Raw genomic sequence first — 22,258 nt, forward strand, 5'->3', positions numbered from 1 at the left:
ACCTGAGCATAAAGACACCCACTGCTGCCTTCTCACCTGCGTGCGATGACGCATACCTACGTAAACATCGGTAACATCGAAGCACATCGGCAGCCCTCTTACCCTTGTGGCTGGTCTGACATGCCTTAGCCTTGGGTGCTCTTCTGACACGTAGAGCTGCGTAGGCAATCGCAGTGGCTAATTTATGCACGCCCATGTAACAGCATTTAAATGGACAGCACACCTGCATTTTTGTGACCACTCCCCATTACCACCCCCAAACGCTGGCAGTCTGTCACTCACTTAGCAATGGATTCCTCTATGCATGCGCGATTGCTATGCGATCGCAGGGTAGTGTGGTGCATGCGCAATGGCAAACAATCGCTCGATCTGCGTGAGAATATTGCAATAGCGTCCATCTCTGAATCAGGCCCTGTGTCTAGGTCTACCTGAGTCCCATTTATTTCCCAAACATGTGCTTACAGTACTCAACAAGCTCTTTCCATCCCCTTCCCATTCTGTCTCTCTAAGCTGAAGGATGCGCAATAGCAAAGTTGCGTGGGACTCTACATGTGAACTATACCTAATGATAAGCTGGTTCTGCTGCTTTTTTGGGGCCCACCGGGCTGCATGCATGCCATCTTCATGTACATCAGGGGTTAAAGTGGGCCGGAACGGGGCGGAACTGCATTCCGTCACTTCTATTTGGAGACGGAACCAGTTCCTCCTCCTCCAGCCCACCTCAGTCCAGCGCCACAGGGAGGCTCAATTTGCTGGGCAACCGCTGAGATTTTGTTACCAGCAGACGCCCAACTCCCTCCCCGCAATGCCAGCAGCAGCTGGAGGCTGGAGCTCACTCCTGAGCTCCTGCTTCCGGCTCCCGCAGTGTGCAGTGCACTATGGGAGAGGCGTCATGATGTCAGAGGAGCAGACGGCAGCGGACACAGGAACGAGGCTTAAGGTAAGTATATGGGGGTTTTTTTGTGTTAGCGGCTTCACTATTATTATTATTATTATTATCCTTTATTTATATGGCGCCACAAGGGTTCCGCAGTGCCTTACATAGTACATAAACATAGTACATAAACATAGTACATAAACAGTTGAGCAGAACAAGAAAACAGTGTCATACAGTTTAAGACAATGCAAGACAAGTACATGGTATATAAACATTGCAGCAACAGTAGCAGGATGGCAAAAGTCATAGGTTAGGTGCTTTTGAGTATAGAGCAGATAATATAAGTAAAGAAAGGATAAGCACAAGAGGAAAGAGGGCCCTGCTCGTGAGAGCTTACATTCTAGAGGGGATGGGCAAACAGACAGGGGTGACACGGATGGGGTAGACAGTGAGCATGGGACAGAGGGTTAGGATGACAGATGGGTGGATTCCTATTTTACAGGATGTGTGGAAGACATTTGAATTAAGATTTACGCCACTGACATTCTACTTTAAGAGGCATTACTCAGGGGGCACTACTACTGGGGACATTACTCAGGGGGCACTACTAATGGAGGCATTACTCAGGGGGCACTACCAGGCCCGCCAAGAGCCTTGGCGGGCCCCGGTAATAGGGGGTGTGGCCTAATTGGGAAGGCGTGGCCACGCCCCCTAGCCGATTAAAAAAAAAATTTGCAGCGACGCCAAGCGGCGCTGCACGCTGGTGAGGGGGGGCGCTCTGAGCCCCCTCAGCCCGGCGCAAAGCCAGGGGGGCGCGATCAGTGTGATCGCTCCCCCGCACGGGCATAGAAGACTGCTGTGGCTGCTGCTCAGCAGCCACGAGCAGTCTCCAACCGCAGCTCAGCACACGCTGTGTGCTGGGCTGCTGTGAGGGGGGGAGCGGCGCCGGGCCCCTCAGGAAGCCCGGGCCCGGGTAATCTGTACCCACCCACCCCCCTCTCGGCGCCCCTGGGCACTACTTTTGGGGGCAATACTCAGGGGACACTACTCTGGGGGAATTACTCAGGGGACATTACTATAGGGGGCATTACTCAGGGACTGGGGGCATTACTCAGGGAGTACTACTACTGGGGGCATTACTCAGGGGACATTACTATTGAGGGCATTACTCAGGGGGCATTACTCAGGGGGCACTACTACTTTGGGCATTACTTAGGGGGCACTACTACTGGGGGCATTACTCAGGGGACATTACTATATGGGGCACTACTACTGGGGGCATTACTTAGGGGGCACTACTATTGGGCACATTACTCAAGGGACATTACTATTGGGGGCATTACTCAGGGGCACTACTACTGGGGGCATTACTCAGCGGGCACTACTACTGGGGGCATTACTCTAGGGGACATTATTCAGGGGCACTACTACTGGGGGCATTATTCAGGGAGCACTACTACTGGGGGCATTACTCAGGGGATATTACTATTGAGGGCATTACTCAGGGGGCACTACTACTGGGGGCATTACTCAGGTGGCACTACTACTGGGGGCATTACTCAGGTGACATTACTATAGGGGACATTACTCAGTGGGCACTACTACTGGGGGCATAACTTAGGGGGCACTACTACTGGGGGCATTACTCAAGGGACATTACTATTGGGGGCACTACTACTGGGGGCATTACTCTAGGGGGCACTACTACTGGGGGCATTACTCTAGGGGACATTACTCAGGGGCACTACTACTGGGGGCATTACTCAGGGGATATTACTATTGAGGGCATTACTCAGGGGGCACTACTAGTGGGGGCATTACTCACGGGCACTACTACTGGGGGCATTACTCAGGGGGCACTACTACTGGGGGCATTACTCACGGGCACTACTACTGGGGGCATTACTCAGGGGGCACTACTACTGGGGGCATTACTCTAGGGGACATTACTCAGGGGCACTACTACTGGGGGCATTACTCAGGGGATATTACTATTGAGGGCATTACTCGGGGCACTACTAGTGGGGGAATTACTCACGGGCACTACTACTGGGGGCATTACTCAGGGGGCACTACTACTGGGGGCATTACTCTAGGGGACATTACTCAGGGAGCACTACTACTGGGGGCATTACTCAGGGGATATTACTATTGAGGGCATTACTCAGGGGGCACTACTAGTGGGGGCATTACTCAGAGGGCACTACTACTGGGGGCATTACTCAGGGGACATTACTATAGGGGACATTACTCAGGGGGCACTACTACTGGGGGCATTACTTAGGGGGCACTACTACTGGGGGCATTACTCAAGAGACATTACTATTGGGGGCATTACTCAGGGGGCACTAATACTGAGGGCATTACTCTAGGGGATATTACTATTGAGGGCATTACTCAGGGGGCACTACTACTGGGGGCATTACTCAGGGGACATTACTATAGGGGACATTACTCAGGGGACACTACTACTGGGGGCATTAGTTAGGGGGAACTACTACTGGGGGCATTACTCAAGGGACATTACTATTGGGGGCATTACTCAGGGGCACTACTACTGGGGGCATTACTCTAGGGGACATTACTCAGGGGCACTACTACTGGGGGCATTACTATTGGGGGCACTACTACTGGGGGCATTACTCAGGTGGCACTACTACTTAGGGAATTACTATTGGGGGCACTACTATAGAGGCAGTACTAGTAGGGGCAATACTATTTGGGGCACTATTACAGGGGGATTACTAATGGGGGCATTGCATAGGGGGCACTGTATAAGGGTTACCACTCAGGGGGCACTACTACTGGGGGCATTACGCGGCGTTTCGCTGTAAAGCTTTTTCAAGGTCAGCGAAATGCAGCGTCGGTCTCGCGGCGCTACCTACTATCGTCATTATGATGTTAATATGATTACCTGCTTAGCGGACTATTTATACTTAAAACCTTGTAGGCTTCTTAAATGATATATGTTTTGTATATGCCAATGTGAACTAAAATAATATCCTATACTATATACAGGGACTACACTATTTGGTGTATGTACTAAAGCCACAAATGTATGGTGTCCTGGACAATCAATAGATTTATATATTTCCCAAGAGCATTCTGACAAACAAATTGATCTATATGAATATACAGTACAAGAGGATATCTAAAATAAAGATTTACTATCATTTCAAGTATATTCATTTATACATAAGGACCTCTCAGGGAGGATTGAGGGCCTGATTCAGAGCCGGACGCTATTTGCGCTCGCTCGTTCAGAAAAAGGGTCCGGCTATTTAAATTGAGCGCTCGCTCTTTGCGGTCTGTTGACGCCTCTATGTCTGAGCGAGCGAACGAAACATGCGCTCGCTATTTTGTAAAGACGCCCCCTGGCTGCTCGCATCCTACGTCATCTCCTCTATTTTTTTGATTAATCGAGTACATCGAAAGGCATCTGAACTGCTCGCAGTGCTTGTGGTTGGATTTTCCTACCGCAATCATGCGAACAGTTCAGGCTAAGAAACAACCAAGTGACGTGGTCGATGACGCTGCTTTGTTAATTATGCACACCCTTAAAACGCCCGTTTTGACCTCTTGGCACGCCTGCGTTCGGATCTCCACTCCCCGTTTTCAAGCACCTTCCCCTGTTACCACCCACAAACGCCTCATCATGTCACTCAATTAGCAGGCACTTGCTATTTTGCGAGCACTCGATTTCCAACCGCACTGACTGGTTGGCGCATGCGCATTACGACCCATACGCATGCGCAGATGTGCGAACATCGCTCGGAGCGAACGAACGGCCGCTTACGAGCGGCTCTGAATCAGGCCCTGAGTACGGAATTGGTATGAAATACAGCCGACCGCATGGCCGGCGGTTCGATTCCCGTCAGCGGCAGCCCGACAGGAGCAGAGTGCGATGCAGCGGAAGCCCGACAGCGCTGGAAATCCCGATCATAGATAGGTAAGTATTTACTAATCTAACCTAACCCCCCCAAAACCCTCCTTAGGGGTGCCTAACCCTAACTTCCCCCCAAGTGCCTAACCCTAATCCCCCCTGTAAGTGCCTAACCCTAACCACCCCCTTCCCCGCTGCCTACACCTAAGTCCCCCGGGGGGGTGCCTAACTCTAAGTCCCCCCCGGGGTTGCCTAACCCTAACCCTCCCTCCCCCTAGCCTAACCCTCCCGGGGGGGTGCCTAACCCTAAGTCCCCCCCGGGAGCCCTAAACCTAACCCTCCCCCCCCGCGGCTGTCTGCTCGCGGCGCCCGGCATCCCTACGATCGGGATGTCGGGCGCCGGTCTCCCGGCGTCGGGGAAATGCGGGCGTCTACATCTAGACGCCCGGCATTTCACCCTTGCCGGGAAATGACAGTCGGGAAGCCGGCTGCCGGTATTTAGGCAGTCGGCTTCCCGATTGCCTCCCCTGAGTACCATATGCAGATAACTTTATTAGTGAATACAATAATACAAGCACTTTTAAAGAATTACCCAGTTGATAAGAAACAATAACTGGATGTATATAAAAGTAGATTCAATTGGTAATGACTGTAAGAGATGAAAGATTACACTTGTTGCAACCAAATTGAGGCAGTGTGCTAAATATATAATAATCGCTAGAATGCAACATATCAATTTAACTTAGCATAATATCTCTCAAATCACAATATCACTTAACTATAGCAGAGATATTTGTTTGACTTAAGTGATACTACATATTAAGGTGAGAACAATATTATTATGAATAACACTGATTAGTATTACTTACAGTATCCATACAAAACTGTATGAGGGAGCAGGGGCGCTGCAGTATATGTTCTTATTAGAACAAAACTCTTTTTAATCACATATTTTCTACCTTTTGACACAGCTTAGCTATGTTTTAATATAACAGCTAATTCAGTGTACCGTTTTTGGCCGTTTCATTTCTTTTTCTCTTCTTTTGTTACTGCTTAAATGAATATGTCCATGGTAGCACCCCCTTGATTATATGAATATTTAAAGGGGTTACCACTGTCCCTGTACTGAGGAGACATGTATGTCCTGTGCGACTGGTAAACCATTAGATTCAGAATGTGCACCTTATATTATCTGACCTGGTAATAATGCATGGGCAAATAGCAGAGAGATCAGTCTTCCTGACAGCTGAGAAGGAGATATAAAGTCATTGTAGTACTAGTATAGGGCCTGTTCAAGAGTCACAAATTGAGTGGAATAAATAATACTCCAAACAGCACTTCATTAAAAGTTAAACAGTGTTGTTGAGGTGTACACATATTACGTTGTGTGCGTGTCAGTGCCAGTAGTAACGCACCTGCTTTATGCAAAGCATATGTCACATGGTATTAACTATTTGCTTTGCTTGCAAAATACAGGTACACAAAATATGCATTTACTATTAGGCATCTATAAAACTACAAAAACTTTTGTATACAGCAAAAGTTGGATGTGTTCACAGCAGCCCTCACTCTACACTTTCTAATTAGAACACCTCTTGCTTCCCCTGTTCAGGGGCACCGAGACAGGGGGAGCGGGTACTAATTTCCCAGGACCGGGCTTGCTGAAGGGGCTCGGTGGGGGCCTGGGTCTTGTGCAGCGCCCCTCCCTCTTACACTGCTGTGTGCTGGGCTGCAGTAGGAGACTGCTCAGGGCAGCCGCAGCAGTTGCCTATGCCTGAGAGGGGGGTGATCGCACTGATCGAGCCCCCCCATACTTTGTGCAGGGCTGAGGGGCTCACAGCGCCCCCCTCCCCAGTGCTCAGAGCCACTGTGCATCACTGCAAAACTTATATATTTTTTTATCCTAAGGGGGCGTGGCCATGCCTACCGCGATTAGGCCACGACCATGATACCCGTATTTACCTATCCTCTCCAGATATCTCACCATCTATGTTGGCCTGCGTTACTGAATGTCTTTCTGCCATTTTGGCATGTATGTTATCTCGACAACTCAAACTCAATCTTTCAAAAACGTTTAGTAATATTCTCACTGGCCAATAATAATTACTGACCTGGCATCTGTATTTTACCAAATTGAATATAAAATACTTTTGTTTTTGCACAAAAGGCTATCAATTAAAACTACAACATATATCTCTTTGTTTATCTCAAAATATCTCCAAACTTGACCGTTCAACTCGGCACAAGGTCTGGGTCTGTCATCCACACTCATCATCTGCTCATATTCTTGACTTTTTTTGGACTTTTTCAGGACTTTTTTTGGGCTGCACCAACTCTATGGAATGCCCTCCCTCCCACAACAAGACTTTTTTTTAGCCTGTACACCTCAGGCATTCCCTACAAACTCACCTATTCAGGCAAGCTTATCAATGTACAGAACCACCCAAATAAGCTATTCTACCCAATTACCTCCCCTCTACACAGTCCACACATAGGAGCTGATTCTGAGTTGTAATCTGCTGTGACCGATTTAGCGCCTGCAATTTTAGTCTAATGCTTGCATCAGCCCTTCCCCTGGTGTACAAGCACGCGCCTAACTGTGCATTTACTGAGACGCACACTCTGAGTGTTTTTAATGCTGTGATGCAGCTTATTGTGATTTTAGATGCAACCAATGGTCGCATCATCGAAACTTGCACCAGCCCCAAAGTGAGTGATTTAACGTTTGAGTTCGCTACCAGTTCATGTTATGTTATGTTCCCAATTGTAGGCACAATGGAAAATGCTGTTGCTATATAAATAAATGTTAATAAATATATATTATTCAATGCTACCCTGCTCAGGAGACCATTATAAAATGCAGGCCTCCAAAACTTTCCTGCTTTTACAATGCAGGCCCCCTAAGTCTCTGGTTGTATTACATGGCAGACCCCTAAAACATCTGTTGGCTTTATAATGCAGCCCACCCCAATGCTCTGGTGGGCAAAGCTGGATTAAGAGTTTGGGGAACCTGGGGCATTTAAAATAGGGAGACCCCTATGGTCTAAAATGAACAGCATAGTCATAATTCACAAGATAGAGATAGTAGGGGTGATTCAGTGGTGGATGCAGGTAAAGCTTGGGACGCAAGCGCCCAATGTTTCACCTCTGTGCGTGCGTCTGGGATGTTTACCACCAGGAGATGCAGTCTGGGTGTCTAACAGTCATGGGCAGGTCAGTGAGTGCATCTAAAGACGCAGTTGTACTGACACCAGTGGCCATAATAACTCTGACACTCTGTACCTGCCATCGACAGGTGAAATGTACGTTAGCGCGTGCTTCAATAGGATGCCCATCAGTCGCGGCATTAGAATAAGACGCAGTAGCTACTGCAACTGAAACTTCGCCCACCTCTAAATCACCTCTGAATCACCCCGAGTGAGAGAGAGTCACTAGCAGGTGATAAGTATTAAGGGTCCTTTCAGACCAATTCATCACAAAAGAAAAATGGATTTAATACGTATTTAAAAACAGAGGGTCCCATATGCAGATTCAGACATGGCATAGATGTAATCAACCTTGCAATGGATCACAGATGCAAAGTCAGAAATGAATTGGGTCACAGATGCAGCAGCTCATATAAGCAGAGTCACTCATGACATGGGTCACATTTGCATAGTTACACATGCAGGGGGTCACAGATGCATGAATCATGCTTGCCTACCCTCCCGATTTGGTCGGGAGCCTCCCGAATATCGGGTGCCGCTCCCGACCCCCCGGAAAGGCAGGCAAGCCTCCCGGCTGCTGCCTACCTCCCCAGACTACTAGTAAAAAACCCCGCAGCCGGGGGCCCGATGACGCGATTCGCGCTGAATCGCGTCATCGTGGCTCCGCCCCCTGCTTTGCAATGCCTTTTTTCCGGCATTGTGAAGAGGGGGCGGGGCAACAATGACGCGGTCACGCCCCGGCCCCACCCCCAAAATGGCATCATAGCCCGGCCACGCCCCCCACAGAATGCAGGCATTCAGCTCCCTCCCGGAAGGAGGGAGCTGAATGTCGGCAAGTATGGCATGAATTCAGTTAAACAGAGTCAGACATGCAGCAGGTCACACAAGCAGAATCAGACATGCAGCTGGTCACAGAAGCAGAGTCAGACATGCAGCTGGTCACACAAACAGAAGCAGACATGCAGCAGGTCACACAAGCAGAGTCAGACATGCAGCAGGTCACAGAAGCAGAGTCAGACATGCAGCGGGTCACACAAGCAGAGTCAGACATGCAGCGGGTCACAGAAGCAGAGTCAGAAATGCAGCGGGTCACAGAAGCAGTCAGACATGCAGCGGGTCACAGAAGCAGAGTCAGACATGCAGCTGGTCACAGAAGCAGAGTCAGACATGCAGCGGGTCACACAAGCAGTCAGACATGCAGCAAGTCACAGAAGCAGAGTCAGACATGCAGCGGGTCACACAAGCAGAATCAGACATGCAGCTGGTCACAGAAGCAGAGTCAGACATGCAGCTGGTCACAGAAGCAGAGTCAGACATGCAGCTGGTCACACAAACAGAAGCAGACATGCAGCAGGTCACACAAGCAGAGTCAGACATGCAGCAGGTCACAGAAGCAGAGTCAGACATGCAGCGGGTCACACAAGCAGAGTCAGACATGCAGCGGGTCACAGAAGCAGAGTCAGAAATGCAGCGGGTCACAGAAGCAGTCAGACATGCAGCGGGTCACAGAAGCAGAGTCAGACATGCAGCTGGTCACAGAAGCAGAGTCAGACATGCAGCGGGTCACACAAGCAGTCAGACATGCAGCAAGTCACAGAAGCAGAGTCAGACATGCAGCGGGTCACACAAGCAGAATCAGACATGCAGCTGGTCACAGAAGCAGAGTCAGACATGCAGCTGGTCACAGAAGCAGAGTCAGACATGCAGCTGGTCACACAAACAGAAGCAGACATGCAGCAGGTCACACAAGCAGAGTCAGACATGCAGCAGGTCACACAAGCAGAGTCAGACATGCAGCGGGTCACACAAGCAGAGTCAGACATGCAGCAGGTCACAGAAGCAGAGTCAGAAATGCAGCGGGTCACAGAAGCAGTCAGACATGCAGCGGGTCACAGAAGCAGAGTCAGACATGCAGCTGGTCACAGAAGCAGAGTCAGATATGCAGCGGGTCACACAAGCAGTCAGACATGCAGCAAGTCACAGAAGCAGAGTCAGACATGCAGCGGGTCACACAAGCAGAATCAGACATGCAGCGAGTCACAGAAGCAGAGTCAGACATGCGGCGGGTCACACAAGCAGAGTCAGACATGCAGCGGGTCACAGAAGCAGAGTCAGACATGCAGCGGGTCACACAAGCAGAATCAGACATGCATCGGTCACACAAGCAGAGTCACATATATAATGGGTAACAAGAGCATAGCATATCTCCCAACTGTCCCGCATCCAGCGGGACAGTCCCGTTTTTCTGGGACTGTCCCGTTTTTCTGGGACTGTCCCGTTGTCCCACCCGCGGGCGCAGTGTCCCGCGGGGGGGGGGGAAGTTGGGGAGAGCACAAACAAGAGGAGAACAGATGCCGCGTGCATGCGCACAGCATCTGTTCTCATGTGTGCAGACTGCCTGGGGGCTGCCCAGCATCTCGGAGAGAGCTAGGCACGCCCCCGCCCCGGTTTCCATAAATCCCACCCCTTTTTGCACAGACCACACCCCTTTTTCACACATGCAGATGGTCACAGAAACAGAGTCAGAAATGCAGCGGGTCACAGAAGCAGTCAGACATGCAGCGGGTCACACAAGCAGAATCAGACTTGCAGCGAGTCACAGAAGCAGAGTCAGACATGCGGCGGGTCACACAAGCAGAGTCAGACATGCAGCGGGTCACAGAAGCAGAGTCAGACATGCAGCGGGTCACACAAGCAGAATCAGACATGCAGCGGGACACAGAAGCAGAGTCACACATGCAGTGGTCGCACAAGCAGAGTCACATATATAATGGGTAACAAGAGCATAGCATATCTCCCAACTGTCCCGCATCCAGCGGGACAGTCCCGTTTTTCTGGGACTGTCCCGTTTTTCTGGGACTGTCCCGCTGTCCCACCTGCGGGCGCAGTGTCCCACGGTGGGGGGGGAAGTTGGGGAGAGCACAAACAAGAGGAGAACAGATGCCGCGTGCATGCGCACAGCATCTGTTCTCATGTGTGCAGACTGCCTGGGGGCTGCCCAGCATCTCGGAGAGAGCTAGGCATGCTCCCGCCCCGGTTTCCATAAATCCCACCCCTTTTTGCACAGGCCACACCCCCTTTTCACACATGCAGATGGTCACAGAAACAGAGTCAGACATGCAGCAGGTCACAGAAGTAGAGTCACACATGCAGCGGGTCACAGAAGCAGTCATACATGCAGCTGGTCACAGAAGTAGAGTCACACATGCAGCGGGTCACAGAAGCAGAGTCAGACATGCAGCAGGTCACAGAAGCAGAGTCAGACATGCAGCAGGTCACAGAAGCAGGGTCAGACATGCAGCGGGTCACAGAAGCAGAGTCAGACATGCAGCGGGTCTCAGAAGCAGAGTCAGACATGCAGCGGGTCACAGAAGCAGAGTCAGACATGCAGTGGGTCTCAGAAGCAGAGTCAGATATGCAGCGTGTCACATAAGCATAGTCAGACATGCAGCGGGTCACAGAAGCAGAGTCAGACATGCAGCGGGTCACAGAAGCAGAGTCAGACATGCAGCGGGTCACAGAAGCAGAGTCAGAAATGCAGCAAGTCACAGAAGCAGAGTCAGACATGCAGCAGGTCAGGGCCGTTTCTAGGGGCGGGCGACCTGTGCAATCGCACGGGGCGCTCCGCCCTCAATGCAAGATACGCCGGGTCCGACTCCTGCATGAGCGCTAGCCTGTGACAGCCTGTCTCCCTCCTCAACCAATTGGGCAGCACTACAGTAACTTCACGCGCACACGGCGCGCACCCAATAGCCGCCTTCCCTCCTCACCTCTTGGGTGTCACATGACAGGAAGGGGGCGGCACACACATCAGCCGCACTGAAGAGTCTGTCCGGATGCCGGCTGCGAGTGATCTCCTCCTACTGCTTGCTGCACTCGACTCCTTACTCTCTCTCTGGGTGGTTGGCGGCTGCGCCTGCTCTCTGGACTGGGCGGCACTGACTGGGCACGGGATAGAAGTGCGGCAAGCACACAGCAGCTTCAACGGGTTCCAATTCCAGGTAACTAAACTGCACCTCTGTGGGGGGAGGGGGAGGGAGAGTGCGTGCAGTGTGTAAATAATGTCACTGTCAGATGTGCAGGGTGCAAGCTGCCTACAGCAGCATGTTGGGGCCTGGGGGGGGGGGTGCAGCTTGTGTAATATTAATTGGGGGGGGCAGGGGTGCAGCATGATGATGAGTAATATATGCTGGGGGGGTGCAGCGCAGCATGTTTAATATCAATTTGGGGGGGTGCAGCATTTGTAATATCAATTGGGGAGGTGTAGCATGATGATGAGTAATGTATATGCTGGGGGGGTGCAGTGCAGCATGTGTAATATCAATTGGGGGGTGCAGCATGATGAGTAATGTATATTCTGGGGGGAGTGCAGCATGTGCTATGTCAGTTGGGGGAGGGGGTGCAGCATGTGCTATGTCAGTTGGGGGAGGGGGTGCAGCATGTGCTATGTCAGTTGGGGGAGGGGGTGCAGCATGTGCTATGTCAGTTGGGGGAGGGGGTGCAGCATGTGCTATGTCAGTTTGGGGTGTGTACAGGGCCGTTTCTAGGGACAGGCGACCTGTGCAATCTGGTGGCACTACTACTTGGGGCTTTACTATTGGGGCTTTACTATTGGGGCCACTAATACAGGGGCATTAATACTGGGGAATGTATACAGGGGACACTACTACAGGGGGCATTACTATTGGGGCAATACAACTGGGGACACTACTACAGGGACCATTACTATTGGGGGCATGGCATAGGGGGCACTACAACTGGGTGCACTGCATAAAGGGCACCACTACTGTGGGCTCTGTCTAAGTTGCACTACCACTGTGGGCACTGCATAAGAGGCATAAATACAGGGGGCACTGCATAAGGGGCACAAACACAGGGGGCACTGTATAATGGGCACTTTTGCCTGAGAGCCAGTGGGGGGGAAGCCTAAGACCTGTCGGGCTGGAATGGTAAGGGAGGGGGCTGGAATGAAGTGTGTATTATGTGTATCTTGTTTTTTCAATGTGTTTTTATCATGTGGTCCTGGATTTCAAAATGTATTTTATGTGGAAGTGGTTTGTTGCAGTGTAATCCTGAAGTGGCTTATTTCATTGTATTTTATGTGGATCTGGCTTGTATTTTCAATGTGCTGGGTTCGCCCTCCAGCGTGACTAAAAACGGGTGTGATACAAGGTCACACTCCTGCAAATGTCACACCAAAGGCATGCACAAGCAAATGCGGCGTGGGCTTGCCACACCCCATTTTTTGAGCACGCGCCTGCGGTGCGCGCATCCTGTCAGTCTTTCCTTTAACTACATATATTTTTCAGTGCTTTGCCTCTGACAGGTTAGCCACCCATGGGCTCAGTAGTCACAGCGGCTGACATTCTGTGGTCTTTCGAGACCATGCTCTCTTACTGTGATACCACACCCCCTCACGATGAGGCCTCGCCCACTCTGCTTCTGGGGGGGGGGGGCGCATTTTGTCTGCTCGCACTGGGAGCCTCAGACCCTAGAAACTGCCCTGCAGCAGGTCACAGAAGCATAGCCAGAAATGCAGCGGGTCACAGAAGCAGAGTCAGACATGCAACGGGTCACAGAAGCAGAGTCAGACATGCAGCGGGTCACAGAAGCAGAGTCAGACATGCAGTGTGTCACACATACTGTACAGTCACACTTGTAGTGGATCATACATACAGTCACATATGCAGAGGGTTACACATACAGTCACACATGCATATAGAGTTTAGACGCACACACACACATACTTACAGTTAGGCTGGGTACATAGCAGGTGATATGTTGGGTTATCTATCATGCCGACGTTGATCAGAACAATATTTCGTCCATATCGCTCAGTGTGTACCCTCAATTACATGTTCATGTGCGTCGTAGGCGATGTCGTCCCATCTGATGTGCTGCATGTCAGATGGGCCAACATTGCTGACGAACGCATGCAGGTGAATGCAGGATTGAATGGTATGTCGCACGCTCGCACACCAGATAATGCGGTGTGTAGAGTCGCCCTATATATCCTTCCGGGTGTCGGGTTGGCTGGGATACATATCGTTCTGATGTGTACCTTAACTTACACTCTTTTATGCCTTGCAGCCCAGGTAGTTCAAGTTGTCACTGGGGGAGTGTAGCAGTTTTGCCCTACTATCTCCCATGATGCCTGCTGGCAGGAGCAGGAGGGCTGTACAATGTGCCGTCTAGCCCCACCCTCTCATCTGAACATGCTGCCCCTCTCCTTCTCTGCTTACTGCCAAGGCAGATATCCAGCACTGCACTGCGGCAGTAGCCATTATTGTGAGAGGGGGGCTCAGAGCACCTGCCCTCCCCCCTTAACCTGGCTCTGCTGATGGGATTACTATACAGACAGAAGACCTATGTTGGCTTTACTATACATACCCCAGTTCTTTGGTGGCTTTATAATACAGCCCTTTATCTTCACTGGTGACAAAATGCAGACCCCAGATCTCTGGTCTTGAACCAAATAGATTATGTATGTTGCTCCTGCTATCTCATTGTGCACTGGAGAAGAAGCTTGGCTGTGCTCGGATGTCATAGACAGCTTTCTGTACCCTGATTGGCTGACAGTGCCAGCCATTCACTAGGGTTAGCCATCGAATGGTCAACCATCGATAGTGCCATCAGTGTCGTACATTGATGGCAGTTAACTATTAACGGGGAACAATCAATGGTTGAAATCATCAATGGATATCCCTGCTGTGGTTCATGGAAAGGTGGCAGGCCAACCAAGGAAGGGGGGCGACATGATGAGGTGATTGAGCTAAGTGCTGCGCGGTGGAAAAACATTGGTGCATCTTTGCCTTTGTTAGAGGAGAATCGGACCGCCATGGATGGCAAAACCATCGACCATTGGTGGCTAACCATGGGTAGTTGCTAACCATCCATAGGCTGTGAGCAGGAAGTTCAGTTAGTCATATCCCACTTGCGAGAAACTGAGTAGGCCAAAAAGAGAATTGTTGTTTTATCATGGTCCCTAATAAATGTATTCAGTATTTGCCTCAACAATGTGTCTCTGGAAATTATTTAAAAACATTGTTAACAATGGCAGCACAGATGGTGTAATGGTTAGCATTACTGCCTCACAGCATTGAGATTGTGGGTTCCCATAATGACCTTAACTGTGTGGAGTTTGTATATTCTCCCTGTGCCTGCGTGGGTTTCCTTCGGGTACTCCGGTTTCCTCACACACTCCCAAAAAATATACTGGTAGGTTAATTGGCTCCCAACAAAAAATGATCACCTGTGTGTATGGTGTATGTTGATCGACAGCTTGCCCCGTTTTGTAGGCGGGGTGGGGGCGTGGCTGGACAAATGGAGGCGTTCCTGAAGGAACGCCTGCCGTTTGTGGGTGTCAGTAGTGAGCTTTCGGCTCTACAAGGGTCTCGTCGCAAGCCCGATGGTTGCGATGGTCTCAACCATCACGACCATCACCTGGCCACTCGCAAAAGCTGTGGGTGGTCACCCACAGCTTAGCGAGCGGCCAGGAGGCCGGGTTTTTAAAAACAAAGCGGCCGCCCTGATTCAGAGCGAGCACTCGCTTTTTGCGAGCGGCTCTGAATCAGGCCCATAGATTGTAAGCTCCACGGGGGCAGGGACTAATGTGAATGGACATATGACATGTTTTTTGGGTGATGGTGTAATATTTATCTATACTTTTGATATTTTACGTATATATAGAATACCAAAAAGTTTATTGATTATATTTACATGACTGCAGTTGCCGGAAACTTACATGGGCAAATCTAGCCAATCTGATGTAACTCAGGTTTGCATTACATTCCACCAGAGAAACGTGAAGCATTTCTTGGCTCCTATGTCATGCATAGCACAAGTATTGTAAACCACACACCAAACATAAACGTGCTTAGTTCTTCATGTCCAAGATATTTGTTCAATTTTTGGGAGAAGGGATATTTGTCTAAAGCAAATTAGGCAATGAAAACGTGTATTTGGTTGCTATGGTTTAGTGCAAACTTTACACCCAAATGCAAGGTTAGTATGTAAATGAGCATTGCTCTCTTTACAGATGAAGTATCCCTGAAGAACATGTGAGTTAGTGAGAGCACCCTATTGCAGACAAGGACATCACTGTGCTCTTGTCAGTTCTGGAAGACATTTGTTACTGGCGCTATCACAGCAAACCTGTATATCTAGCAATGATGAAAACATTTAAGCTTGCAGACCATGGTCAAGGCACTCCTAATCTCTGCAAGTCCTACACTTGAATATAGTATATGTCTAACACACCATTAAAGCATACATGCCTACCCTCCCGGTTTTCGCGGGAGGCTCCTGATTTTTCAGGTAACCCCCCGCACCCCCGGAAGGGTAGGCATTTCTCCTGCATTCTGCCCACTTCCTAGTGTAGTGGGCAGAATTAAGAGAATTTCCGTGGCGATCACAGGTGTCCGTGCAGGGGGCGTGGCTTAATTACTCTATTCTACCTGATTTGCGTCATTTGGCTCCGCCCCGGTCGCCACCCACCTACCTCTCCTCCCAGGGCTTCTCCCGGGGAAGAGATAGCAAAGGTAGGCAACTATGCATTAAACTGAAGTTAAATTAACTCATCTCTCAGTTATTATTATTATTATCCTTTATTTATATGGAGCCACAAAGGTTCCGCAGCACCTCAAAAAGTACATAAACAAATGAGCAAACACGAAAACAGCGAATTACAGTACAAAACAATACAGGATAAGAACATAGTTTATAAACATTGCTGCAATAGCGATCATAACACCCAGAATAAGCAGTAGGGCCAAGTACTTGGTGCCCTTGTGGGAAGTTTGGGGTAGATGATCGTATGAGTGAGGGAAGGAGAAGTTCAGTTACAAAGTGTAACATCCAGACAAGGGCTGGCTTGTAAGTCACATCCAATTAGGTCTTATATAGCTTTGATTGGAAGCAGCCATGCCAACACTAAGCACAATTTTGAAACAAAACATTAAATAAATTTGGCCAAACATGTATACAAAACATTGACTTCATTGTTTACACTGGACTAGTGCAAAAAAAAGACAATGCCTGATTGGCTGCTGCAGGTTACACTGCACTATATATAAATAACCCCATATGTAGCATGGCATACCTCTCAACTGTCCCGGGTTTCAGAGTCAATATACGAGGGCTCTGTCTTACTGTCACAATTGCGACTGAATTGTCCCTATCTCTGGGCAGTCGCAAGGTATATGTATCAACTGCTGGTCTGCAGGACACCGGTAACTGGGTGCTGCATGCACCTACAGTACTACTGGTGTGTGGCAGTGAGGGAGGAATAATGGGCAGCCTAGGGTTTTAATTTTTTTAAATTGTGGTTATTTATATATTTTGAAGCATACAACCAGAATAAGCAATATATTAGGCAGACATGGGCAGCACAAATAAATATACCACAAAATGAGTGAATATTACTATGCAACTAATAACACAGAGTAAACTGACTGACAGATATGCAGTACAGCAGAGATTATCTGCTCCTCAGAATGTACTGTCTTCCTAATGGATAAAGGGCCTGACGAACACAAAGGCAATAACGCATGCAATCCAGTGATTATTTGCCATCGCACATACATATAAGCCGCACTGCGCATGTGCGCAGCGATTACACTGCGATCACGGATGCACAGAGGAATCCATCGCAGAGTGAGTGACAGGTTGTCAGCGTTTGGGGGTGGTGACGGGGGTGGTTTGAGAAACGCAGGCGTGTCTGTCTGTTTAAATGCTGTTACATGGCCTGCATTTATTAGCACTGCGAGTGCATACTCAGCTCTGCGTGTGTGAAGAGCTCCCAAGGCTGCGGCAGGGATGGTATGTATCGTCGCACGCAGCTAAGAAGGCAGCAGTGGACGTCCTTATGCTCGGGTGATCCTTGCAGACATTTTCGCTGCTGCGTTGCGTGCAAAATCACAGCTGCGATTGCTTTAGCGCCCGTCTCTGAATCAAGTCCAGAGAAATATTTCTATAAGCACCTATTAATGTCTGATTAACTGCACACATGGAGTCTGTAAAAAAATACATTACACTATACATGTTTGTCATACTACTCATATAAATATGTAACTATACAGATATGTAAATCATTTTATACTCATATTAATGTAAATTGTGTGTTTTATGGAAAATATTAATTATATCTAACAAAATAATGCCTCCATACAAAAACAAGCTATATTTAAGATTAAAGACTTTTGGACAAACCTCCCACTTCTCGATTAAACAATAATCTGTTCACGCTGCAGCCCACAACGTACTGATTTTGAGGGCATCACCAGTGATATCCTATGTGCAATGAGGAACTTGATAAATCTCGTTCTCATTATCCTTCAGCCTCCAGTAGCCCTTTAAACCACAGCCCTTTTTTCTGTGCTCAGTGTAAACCCCGCCCTTTACTAGCACCTGTGGTATGTCATTAAGATGATTTGAGCAGCTACCATATTTTTTGTTTGCAGTTTGGAGAGACATGAAGGGAGTCATCATTAGGAGGAGGTGCTGATCCTTATAGTGCCATGTGGAGGTTTTTTGGGGTACCTCCAAGGTAAGTTAGCTCTCAGCTCATACATGTGCTGTTATCATGCAGAACACTAATTTGTAATTATATGACCCAGAGTGGGTGCTACTATTATGTAGCAATAATTATTTTGGGGGGAGCATTTGGGAGTGGGGCCCCCAGGGTTGTTATGGCTGTACCTTTCTCATGGCATCACCACTTAATTCACATAGAAATTTTTATCACTTCTCTAAGTGTTGGTATATTATTTATGTCATTTTAATTCTTTCACATTTCATTAACACTTATTGATTTATCCTTACGCATCTATCCTTTACACTTCACTATCACCTTTTTTCCCCTTTTCGTGTGATGCCCTGGGGATGGTCCTTGGTTGGAATTTTTTTGGGTGCCTTGCTTCTCGGACGTGAACCCCTTAATGTTAGGGACGCCAGTATAGAGGAGACTTGATGATTGGCCTGGCGCTTATCAGACATGAAAGTAGGCCTGCAGAATATTCAACCTAAACTCCCTTCTGGTTGAGTTTCTTACATCGCCCATCTCCAGCCCCCACCGCCTTGCCACCTTCAGGTGCAGTATCACGTAGATAAGGAGGTACCAATGCCGAACTCGGAGAGTCTTTGCCTGATCCCTTCCATTCAATCTTTGAGGAAGGGCAACATCCATTCCCTGAAACCCTTTACCCATCGAGGGAGAGTCTCTGCAACTAGAAGGTTTAGTTTTAAAAAAGTTGTTATGATAAAAACCACAGGTTTGATCATACTCAGTCCCCCCTCTTTCCTCGATCTGTAGGTGATGCCCCTTTTGACTATATTCATCCTATTTCCCCACAGCAGCAGGAAAAACAGAGAATTTATCCTGGACCACATTGATTGAGGCAAAAAACAGACATAGCTGACATAAACCCTTATTCCTGAGAGAAAACATACCTTCTGGGATGCATCCTCCAGCTTTCTTTCCCAATTTAGGGTGGCATAATCACCATATGGATATGTCATATATCCAATTGTTAGAAAGTGCAACAACCCTGAACAGTATGTTACTGTGATGCTAAATGAAACAAATGTAACTATACTATTATTTCATTGTATACAATTTATTTGTGTCATGATCCCCTCAATGTATAGTGCTGTTCATTATAAATAGAGGATAATAATAATAATAATAATAATAATAATAATAATAATAGTAATAATAATAATAATAATAGTAATAATATCCAGTCTATTATTTTACTTACACACACAAAATACAACTGCACAACTCCCCGACAGATGAGAACAAAGGGTTAAACCTTGTCAAATATAACAGGACTCTGGGCAGTGGTGATACTACAATGCATTCTTATGGTTTGAGGTCAAATCTGCTCTTTTAGCTGGTTCAAACTGACATTTTATACCCAGAGCCCTTAACAGAACATGGCTTATAAAACATTTCATGTATTTTATAGGTCACTGTCAAAACATCTCTGGAAGATGGAGTTGCAAAGGTAATAAAAAGAACATGAGTGTAAACCTACAGCGCTGGAGAGAAGACAGCTGTCTGCCCTGGGATTTGTAATGTTATCATAAAATTGCAATCATGTATTTGTCTTTTATATTCAGAACTGGGAATGGGATTAGATTGAACGAAACAATCTTAAATGGATTAACCAAGAGGTCTGTTTTTTATTATGGTACAATTGTCAGTTTCTAGTTGACAGATACAGTTTGCAGTACTGCACTTGTTAATTACATATTTCATTTCCAAGATTAATTTGTATAAGATGTTGCTAATGTGTAAAGGACCATCATATTTTTGTAACCTACTGTACTCCTTATGTTGATAAATTGATTAAAACAGAGTTACCTGGACTGAATATGACAAATTATTAAAGTTTGTTTATTACCAGTTATTTATATAACATATATAACATAAATAGTCAGCAGCACTTTACAGAAAATATTTGGTTATTCTTATCAGCCCCTGTGCCAGTGGAGCTCGCAATCTATATTTTTTTGTCAGGAGCCAATTAACCTGCCAGTTTAGTTTTGAATTGTGCGGGCAAATTAGAGAACCCACGCAAGCACATTGAATATAAAACTCCACACAGGTAGGGCCGTGGTGGGACATGAACCCTCAACCTCATGTGAGCCAGTAATGCTCACCACTACACCAACCGTGCTTATATAATATAGAATCTACTATATTTTCTAGGGCATATTAAAATAAGGTAAAAAATTGTCCAATATGAAAATGCAACCTGTACCATTCACAAATATTAGGACCAGTAAACCCTTAATAAATATCTTGGGTAATTGTGACAATATACAGTTAGGGCGCACATCCACTAGCAGATATTAATGGATGACTGAATGATACCGACATCGTTATCGTTCAGTCGTCCATTAATCGTGCATGAATCAGGCACTAAAATGTCGGAAACAACCAGCGATGCGCGCTCCCGCTGGTCGTTTCCGACATCAATCATCACCCGAACAAGCCGGTAAATCTGCCGATAACGACAGATTGACATCAAGGCTTTTAAATAAATACAGAGTTGCAGAGAAAAATTAACTATCCCCAATAAAAACTATTTTTTACCACTAGCATAGTTGGCAAACTTGTTTTCTATTTCTGGTTATTTAACCACTTAACTGACGAATTCTTGTCATGAAAAACGCACAGAAATTTTAATTTTTGTTTTATTTAATTAAGTTTAAAAAGTATTTTTGAAAATCTGTTTAAATATTTTATTTAAAAAAAATATACCTAGGGGATGTTTGGCATCCCACCCCCCTAACTACCCTGTCCATATGCCCCCATTGTAATTTAACGGCCCACCCCCATCAAAAATAGCCCCCCCAGCATCAAAAGATCCCCAGCAATAACAACCCACAGGTATTAGGTACCTGTGGCACAGCCCCCACCCTCACCCCAGGGAAAGTGGGTGCCCAAATTAGGCCCCCCTTCCTCCCCATATGTCACTATATATATGTTAAAATAAAATCTTTAGATAACCCCACCCTCGCCAGCCAAAATATTTTTTACTGGCCTGCATAAACCCCTCTGCCCCCCAGGGCCAAAGATACCACCCCCGATTACCTCCTCCCGCAGATCTAGCCCCACCCCCTCACATTTGTAGAGAGCAGTGGGGCAGGGGGGACCGATCATCAGTCCCCCCTGCTGCGGCTGATTTCTGCACACAGAGGTCAGCAGACTGGTGCTCGGAGGGGAACTATGTTCCCCTCCAAACACTTTTACTGATGGCACATGTGTCCCAGATCGCCGTTCACACAGCATTCTGGGATGCAATACTGGCAGCGATGTCAGCGGTCACAGACTGCCACATCACTTCAGGGGGTCTGGGGAGAAAGAGGAACTCAGTATGCATGTATACAGTGGCGTCACTAGGGGGGTGCGGGGGGTGCGGCCCGCACTAGGTGTCACCCTTCAAGGGGGTGACACCAAGAAGAGCAGCATGTCACACCCGCGGGCCGCACACCCACGGCACCACCGCCGACCATGCTGCTGGAGCCGGAGGAGACACTTTTTAATGTGTATGCAGGTCCGTCCTGCCGCACGCTGGTCCTCTCTGCTCTGTGCGCCGCTGCCGGGGTGAGCTGCACATTCTCTCACCGCGGCCGGCGTCCAGAGCCTCACACAGGCACAGAGAATCTCTCTGTGCCTGTGTGTTGTTCTGGACGCCGGCCGTGATGACGTCATCGCGCACGCCGGCTCCGCTTCTTCTTCTGGGAGCCGCTCAGCCTGTGGGGAGAAGGAGGAGGGACTAG

The sequence above is a fragment of the Taudactylus pleione genome, unplaced genomic scaffold (assembly GCF_031769625.1).
Source record: "Taudactylus pleione unplaced genomic scaffold, aTauple2 ptg000436l, whole genome shotgun sequence".
NCBI classification, from domain to species: Eukaryota; Metazoa; Chordata; class Amphibia; order Anura; family Myobatrachidae; genus Taudactylus; species Taudactylus pleione.